This window comes from Cornus florida, unplaced genomic scaffold (genome assembly GCF_030987335.1).
Source record: "Cornus florida cultivar Cherokee Brave unplaced genomic scaffold, ASM3098733v1 CherokeeBrave_3.0.0_Hap2_Chr11, whole genome shotgun sequence".
NCBI lineage: Eukaryota > Viridiplantae > Streptophyta > Magnoliopsida > Cornales > Cornaceae > Cornus > Cornus florida.
The window spans coordinates 107,306,291-107,314,860 of NW_026775581.1; positions in this window are offsets into that span (position 1 = coordinate 107,306,291).

An 8,570-nucleotide genomic window follows, 5' to 3' on the forward strand; every position below is an offset into this window, starting at 1 on the left:
TGATGGTCAGGCCTTTAGGTCTTTCCTGTTGCGTGTAACTTCATAGTTGTTGCCTTGATGATGGTCAGGCCTTTATGTCTCTCCTGTTGCTGTTTTTCTCTCTGGGTGGTTTTCATTCTTGAGCTTTAGCTCTAGTTTTTAACAAATTTGGAGTCTATTCTTAATTTTTTCTTGTTATGCTTCAAAATTTATATGCATTTATCTAGCTTAGCTTTTGCCTCCATCCATTAATGGCTTGGCATTTGTGCCTTTGTAATGATAAATAATTTTTAAAAAAAAATAGCAATTATAACGGTGGTATAATAAATATATGTGTGTGTGTGTATATATATATATATATAGTATGATTAAGAGAGATAAATAAAACAAGAGAAATGAAATGAAGAATAATTCATTTATATGCTTTTTGTAATCATTTTTAAATCAATACATATATGCCTATTTATAGGCTCAAAATGAGGCTTCCTTTGTAAAATTCAAAATGAAGCTTCCACTGTAAGCCTTATGAAGCTTCCACTGTAAGCCTTAGTTATGATATTCCTCTTCACACCAAGGGTGTCATCATGGATGACTTAAACCATTGTGGATCCCACACAAACATGGATATATATATATATATATATATATATATATATATATATAACACTCCCATTTGGGATCCACAATACTACACTAAGAATATGCCTCGTTAAAATATTGCTAAGGAAAACCTAGTGGGACAAAACCCTAGCAAAGGAAAAACGAGTACAGTATTCTTGTGTATCTGAAAATGGTATTGCATAGATTAAAACTGCCTCATTACCAAGAAAACCCAGTGGGACAAAACCTGGACGAAGGAAAAATAGTACAGTATGCCAATACCTCTTCAATCAATTGCTCCCCCTTATTGTTACATTAGTTCATCCCTGAAGATCCTTCAATTGACGCAATCCAATGTTGTGCACTAACTTTTTGAATGTTGTTGGAAGTGTTTTAGTAAATAGATTTGCTAGATTTTCACATGAACGTATTTTCTGAATATCAATCTGTGATGCCCCTCGATTCTAGAGTCACGGGTGATCAAGTCCGAGCACAGATCCGAGGGATATTAGACAATCAATATGTAAACAAGCAAGAATAAAAACTGAATTAAGAATAAAATAATAATACGCTTAAAGAAATCTAAAATAAAAATCCTCAAACTTTAAATAGTAAATTAATATCATTTAAATCATTCTAATCCGTACAACTCGGAAATCCATCTAGTGAACCCCTAATAATCCCAAACGATAATTAAAAATACAGAATTTAAATCCAAAACTAAAAAGGAAATAAAATCCTATATAGTCGGAAGAGTGAGTGTCTGTATCTGCATCAACACGATCAAGCTCTAAGCCTGGCACTGACGAACACCTAAAAAATAGGAGTGGGTCAGGCCCACATGCAAGTTCCATTCTACTACAATCCGTACATAAACCCGATACACAGATACATCCTAGATAGCTCGGCAATATCTAAAATAGTCCATATAGATATAGATACACACTATAGGATATTCACTAACCTATAGTCATCACACCTGAGTATAAGGTAACACGCAAAATGCCGTGGCATAGTCATGCACACCTAGTGTAATGACCCGGGTATTGATTCAACCCGGTGTGTCAGTGATGAACCGAAGATTGACCCGATAACGGATCCACATGCGGAAGTAAGAAATAAAATGACGGTCTCTCAAGGCACTACACACCTCTAAGACACTTTAATGACCTTCCATGAGGTCATGGAACTCAATGAGAATTGACATGGAAGCAAAAGACAAACCAGAGTCTTATAAGATATAGACCATCTCTTAGATGCAAAAGTGACCTTCCATGAAGTCACGGAACCCAAGGAAATAACCGGAGTGGAAACTAGGATAAAAGGGTCAACTAACGCCCTATGGCACCAATGACATCCAAGGAAACAAGATATAGTTTAAACTAGACCGCGTACACCTTAAATAGCTTAACAAGATAAACAAGGTCAAGTGGGAACGAACAAAACGAAGTTAACCTGTCTGGGCAATAAACCAAACAAGATCCACAAGACAGTTCCATTTCGGTCGAACAAAATGGAGCATCGGTCTACCGAAATGAGCCAAGAAAAGAAGGGAAGTTAAAAGGAGCTTCGGTCGACCGAAATAGAGAACCGGTCGACTGAACTGGGTCCAAACCGTGAAAATGGCTACTGGAATGGAACTTTTACTGTTCAAATGAAACCACAAAGGGAATCGGTTGACCGAAATGGCTCGAAAATGTGTATATGAACCTGTTATGCACCAAAAATGAAGAAAGGATCCTAAGTCTTATTTGAAACCCACATGGCATGATCAATTTACATTATATGCTAATGTGTGATGATGTGAACATACACGCAAGTGTAATATAATATTTTAAACATGCTGCAATAGCCTACGGCCTCATTACATTTCATTTACAAGATTTGACATGCCAAACCTCCAAAGTTGATAAAAAAATACATTTCAAAGGCAAAACTTGAAATTTAATTACATACACTTGAACTTGAAGGTTTATGGCCCTTAGCCTCATGTCATACATGTCAAATACATTGGAAAGAGTGTACATATGTACACTTTATATACATAAAATCAAGGAATACAAGTTTTGTCATGAGAAACTACAAATCACCCAAGGCAATGAAATATTCAAATCTTGAATCCTGTACCTGAACAATACCCCCAGTAACTTTGGGGTGAGTAAACAAGTTTACTCGTAGAGAATGAGCATGCATCGACTCGATTTCTTTCAGATTTTTAGATTGACATGCAATTCAAAAGGATCATGCCACCTAACGTCTACGTCAAGATGAGACTCAGGGATCATCTTAAGCTACCATAGAGCAACATCAACAAGAATCATGATACACGTTCATATATGAAACGAATCAAGGTTGGGATAATCCAAAGAACACGACAAGAAGGACGTTTGAACATAGATTTACATGAATTGAATTATCAATACAATTAACATGATTAGAGCATTCCAATTAACACGATAGGAGTAATACACGAAATCAAGAATAAGGCATAATATCTATACAATTAAACAAGATTGAAACATTCCAATTAGCAAGACAAGAGTAATACATGAAATCAAGAACAAGGCATAATATCTATACAATTAAACAAGATTGGAACATTCCAATTAGCATGACAAAAGTAATACATGAAATAAAGATCAAGGCATAATATCTATGCAATTAAACGAAGATGGAACATTCCATGAAACACGAAAAGAGTTATACATAAGATCAAGAACAAGGCATAATATCTATGCAAGTAAACAAGATTGGAGCATTTCACATACACGAAAAGTTTAAATCTTCAAGGAATAGCAACTTAAAATTTAAAGAGTGAAATCAACCAATGTGGAAAACTCGGATATCGCCCGGATTAAAACCGTACTCTTGAGATCACTTTAGGGCTACTAACCCATGGGTACCTTTCCCCTAGTGTGCACTATAGTGTAGGAGGACATTCCCCCGTACTAGAACCAAGTCCTAGCCATGTCAATTCTTGATTAATATCCCAAGTCCCAAAATCAACAAGTTGTGCAAACCAAGATAGTATCAAAATACAAAAAATGCATTAACCACGTTTCACGCACAACTAAGATTTTGGAACACACAAGTCATGCCCTAAGTTCATCAACTATAATGGCATGTGAAATGTCAAGAAATTATAGTATGTATCTATATAGATTAAAACCAAGATATATAGCATAAGAAATCCATTGAAGTACATATACCACAAGTTTAAGATACATGATTCAATTACCTACTAAGCAACACATGAGTAATTAAATCGTTCCAAGACAAATGTGCAAGTTCATGAAGTACATTAATGAAATCAAGATACAAGGGTTCACACGCTTGATAAAAAGGTGGAAGTTCATGAAATACAAGCACAATTCACAAGTTTAACAAGAATTCAGTATCAAGGCATGATTAACTCGATGGAAGCATACAAATGAATTTAATCTACTTAAGGGATTAAATTATCAAGATTACTAGGCAAGTCCAATTATTCCACGAATAAGGCATGTCAAAGGTCATGTCAATGACAAGTTTAATATCAAGATACAAGTTCATTTCATACAATATACGACCATGTGATTTAAGTCCCATACAAAGGAAATAAATAAATGCAAGTCTCAAAACTTATCCGATTATTCTCAATTGATACACGTGAAGGAACTTGTCATGGAAATCATGAATGCCAAGTTAGAAACTTAATCTAGACCTAGAAACCACCGAATTGATTTTAATTAATCATTTTAATTAAAATCTCCAAGTTTTGAAATTCATCCAAATGATCTCAATTTAATATATAGTATACAACATGTCAAGACTTGATTTACTAGCACGACACAAGTGTTTTTCATGCAATGTACAGCCATGAGTATTAAACTTTAATACTAGAAAAATAATAAATGAAAAGTTTCGAAACTTAATCAAATATTCTACATTTAATATATGTGAAACTATATGACATGCATATCAAGAATATCAAGTCGAAATTCAAATGGAGTGAGTAGTACGCATATAATAAATTAATCAATCAATTAACTAAATATTCTTTAGATTTTAAAACACCTCCGATTACTCTCAAATTCACTTATGTTGAAGAGCATATTATGGCCTAATATAATATGCTAACACACATCGATTTCAAGCTAGTTAAGGCCACATGAATTAATCTTTCACTTAAGATAAATATTAAATAAAAACTTCATTACTTATCCAAAAGCTCTCAATTTAATATATGTCAATGATCATGTCAAGGGGTAATATTTTATCATGCCACATGTTTAAACCAAGTTATGAGCAACCGGGAAAATCAAATCTCATACAAGAAAATAATTAAATAAAATCTCTAGATTTGATATCCAAGTAAGTAAACAAGTTGTATAAGCATCACAAGCATGCTATATAACAAGAATATAAATTATAACACCTCTTACCTCAATTTGAGATGAAAACCTCAAAGGCCCACCGAAAAAACAACTGCTCCGAATCTGACGATACCGAAGGGTTTGTCGAGGACAACACAATCTACATGAACCTCCAAAAAGCCCCATCAAAATTACAACTTGACTTCAAACCCGAACTCAAAATTTGGTCAGAAATGGGTTTTAATAAGGGTGAAAGGTAGAGCACGTCGAGGGGAACAATAAACGTTAAGGCCGAAGACTTTTCACCAAGGAAAAGTGGATCAAAGGAGGAGAGAGAAGGTGGTAGCCATGGCTGCCATGGAATCCAGCCAAAAGAGGGGAGGAAGATGATGAAGTCACACCTTTTGACTTAAGACCCCCCTATTTATAGAAAATCTCAAAAAGTGCCCCGAAGGGCCCCACAGGGTCCGGAAAAGTGAATTTTGAGCTGAGACACTCAAACGGCAAAACTCCGTGAATGAAAAAGATTCAAAATGAGAAAATATGAACAACAGAAGAAACAGCGTCAAAAGCCGAGTCCCGAGCAGAGAGATATGCCCCAAACAAGTTCAGCGCAAACTGGGTCCAGAAACTCTAAAACTGAAAAAAATGACCAGAAGGAGATTCTAATGGTACACGACTCAACGAAATGTGAAAATGAATCCCGTACGATGATCCAGGCTCCAGACGAGGTATTTTTGCAATAACTTTCGTTAATTACACAATGACCCATCTAAAAAGGGTTAACTGCACTAATGCCCCAGAATGAAAATATCTTCAAAAAATATTTTCTTAGATACCCCTAAAATAAAATATCTTCAAAATATATTTACGAAAAACACCCTAAGAAAAGAAAAAAATTCTGAAGAATTGTGCATCCATGCCCTTATGGGTACCTGGAGCAACCAGAGTACTTTTTTACAAAAGTAAAGATACGTATTTCGTGGAAACCACTAAGGATGAAGGCACGTAAGTCAAAAACCAACTCCGAGCACAAAAGGTGAGGTTTTGCTAACAAAGTGACAAACGGGAAAAAGACATAATAGGGAAAATGATGAAATAAGGAAAATGACAAAAGTGAATAGTGTCCGAAAAGTGAAAATGTGGAAATCACTCGGTCCTCAAAGGAAGTTGTCAATCCAAACGAAAGAGCCACAGAAACCATTTATGAGCACTCGAGATGACACTAAACGACGAGAAACTGAACTCAGAAAAGAAAATTAAACGGAAAACATTTATCCGTAAAATTTCATGAAAAAAAGAAAGGACGGAAAATGACCGGGTCATTACACCTAGACCTACCAGGGAATGTCATTAGGTCCAGTTATCCATCCACGCGATATACGCACCCTAATCATGATCAGGAGACTCAAGCTCGTATCACGGTACTATAGGTATATATATAAATTCCTTCCTAATGCAGAAAGATAAAACAAGCATCCGTTATGTCGTTCAACTGTTTTAGTTGACAGGACATGCATCTATGTAGGATTTAACTGTTTTAGTTAATCCATTCCGTATGTATGAAAAGGTAGGACTTAGCTTTTTGATCTAATCCATTTCTGATATGTCATCGTCCCATACTGGTGCATATAATGCATATGATCCAATAATGATGCATACTCAAATGAACATCAAGTAAATCCAGAAACCAACATAATAGAAATCAGATATTAATAAGATCCTATCATGCATCCAGTATATGATTATAATCATAGATCCTCCTTTTAAATTGTTAAAACAATAATAAACAATTTAAACCACCCATTTCCATATAATTGTCACAACAGAAATTTAATACAGTTCAGCAATCAACATCTATAGCATGTTATAATGATTATTAGAATTATAAATTGAGCAACATTATATACTAGAATTCCCAACCATTTATTCCATACTAGTTCATTTATATTTCTAAAACGAAGACTAGCATTTAAAACTTTCACAAACCATGACGGCATACAAATCAATATTTAAATCTCATGACGTCCATATAAATCCTCAATCATAATTCCTACACTTGGTATAATGGCATTCAGAAGTCTAGACGGAGTACATTATATGAAGTCCTAATAGTATTTTAATACTAGATCGTTTAATTTGCTAAAACAACCACTAGTAATCAAACTTCCATATTTCGTGACAACATGTAAATTATTGTTTAATTTCATGGATTCCATTAACATAGTAAAACCAACATTCCTGGCCTTCATTAAATTATAAATAAATATCATTTATATAAAATCTAAAACATAACTTCCATTCCAGTCCATTTAGTTTGCTCAATAAACTAGAAACTAAGCCATCCTCCTTACTTGGTAACATGCATAAATTTCTTTTAAAAAAATTCATGATACCCCTTTTCAGATCATAAACCAATATTCATGGGTCTTTAAATATGTTATATATATTATTTTAAAACCCCCAACTAAATTTCAGTATTGCATTATAGCCCATGTAGTCCGAAAAACCACCGAAAACCACGTACTGGGCATTTACAAAAAAAAAATAGAGCAGGCTCCAATTTTAGGTTGAGGAGGCTCCAATTTTAGTTAAGGAGGCTCCAATTTTAAGTAGAGCAGGCTCCACTCCTCTTGGAGCCTCCTCTACATCATGTGGAGCCGGCTCCACTTCATTGGAGTCGCCTTCATTAAAGGGTGGAGCCGTCTCCACTCTCCCAGCCTCCATTTGTTCCTTCTCCGGCGTGTTCCAGACCCTCTGTCTTCCATTGCTAGGGTTCCTAAGTGTCTAAACTAGATCCCAACACATTCCCAACATGTATATTACACAGTATGCATCATAAATTTCAATTGAAAACATCTAATTATGCATCACAATTCAAGATTACACAATTTACATAAAACTGTTGTAATTTAAAATGGACATGGAATCTGGACCAGTTTTAAAAATAGCATGTAATCGAACTATCAGTTTTAAAAGTTGAATTAATCCCTGGAGACTATAAAGAATGCACAGAACACAAGTTTACAGGAATGAGATAGAATGAAACTTGCCTTTAGGTTCGGTTTGAAACCTTTCAACGCCGTCTCAAGTTTCAGAATTCTCCAAGATCGTTCCTTCCTCTGATCACTGTTTCATCCCTCTGTTACTTATTAATTCCATCCTAAAGCAACCCCTTCTTTCTCCTTTAGCCTTACAGATGATCTCTCACGACCCTTTCTGATTCCCTCTGCAGCTTCTCTGTGTTTTTCCTCTCAAGATACTATGTCGTGAATAGGGTTTTCAACCTAGCAGACCATACTATTTTATATATATATAGGTTCTTGCTAAACCCTAATCCTAATTCCACGACTCATTAAAAGTCGGCTAACTAATCTTCAAAACCCTAAACCTACATTATATACACTACCATCTTTTAAGCTACTTTTTTATTAACTAAATTACATCAAAATTAAATCATCCAATTAAAAAAATAATAATTATTATAATTACATAAGTCACTTACAACACATAGACAATTTCAAGTCAAATAAATAATTAAATAAAAACACAATTAGACAATATTAATTTAAATAAACGCAATTAATCAATTAAGAAAACAAAACAACTAAGTCACATAATTATATCAATTAATTA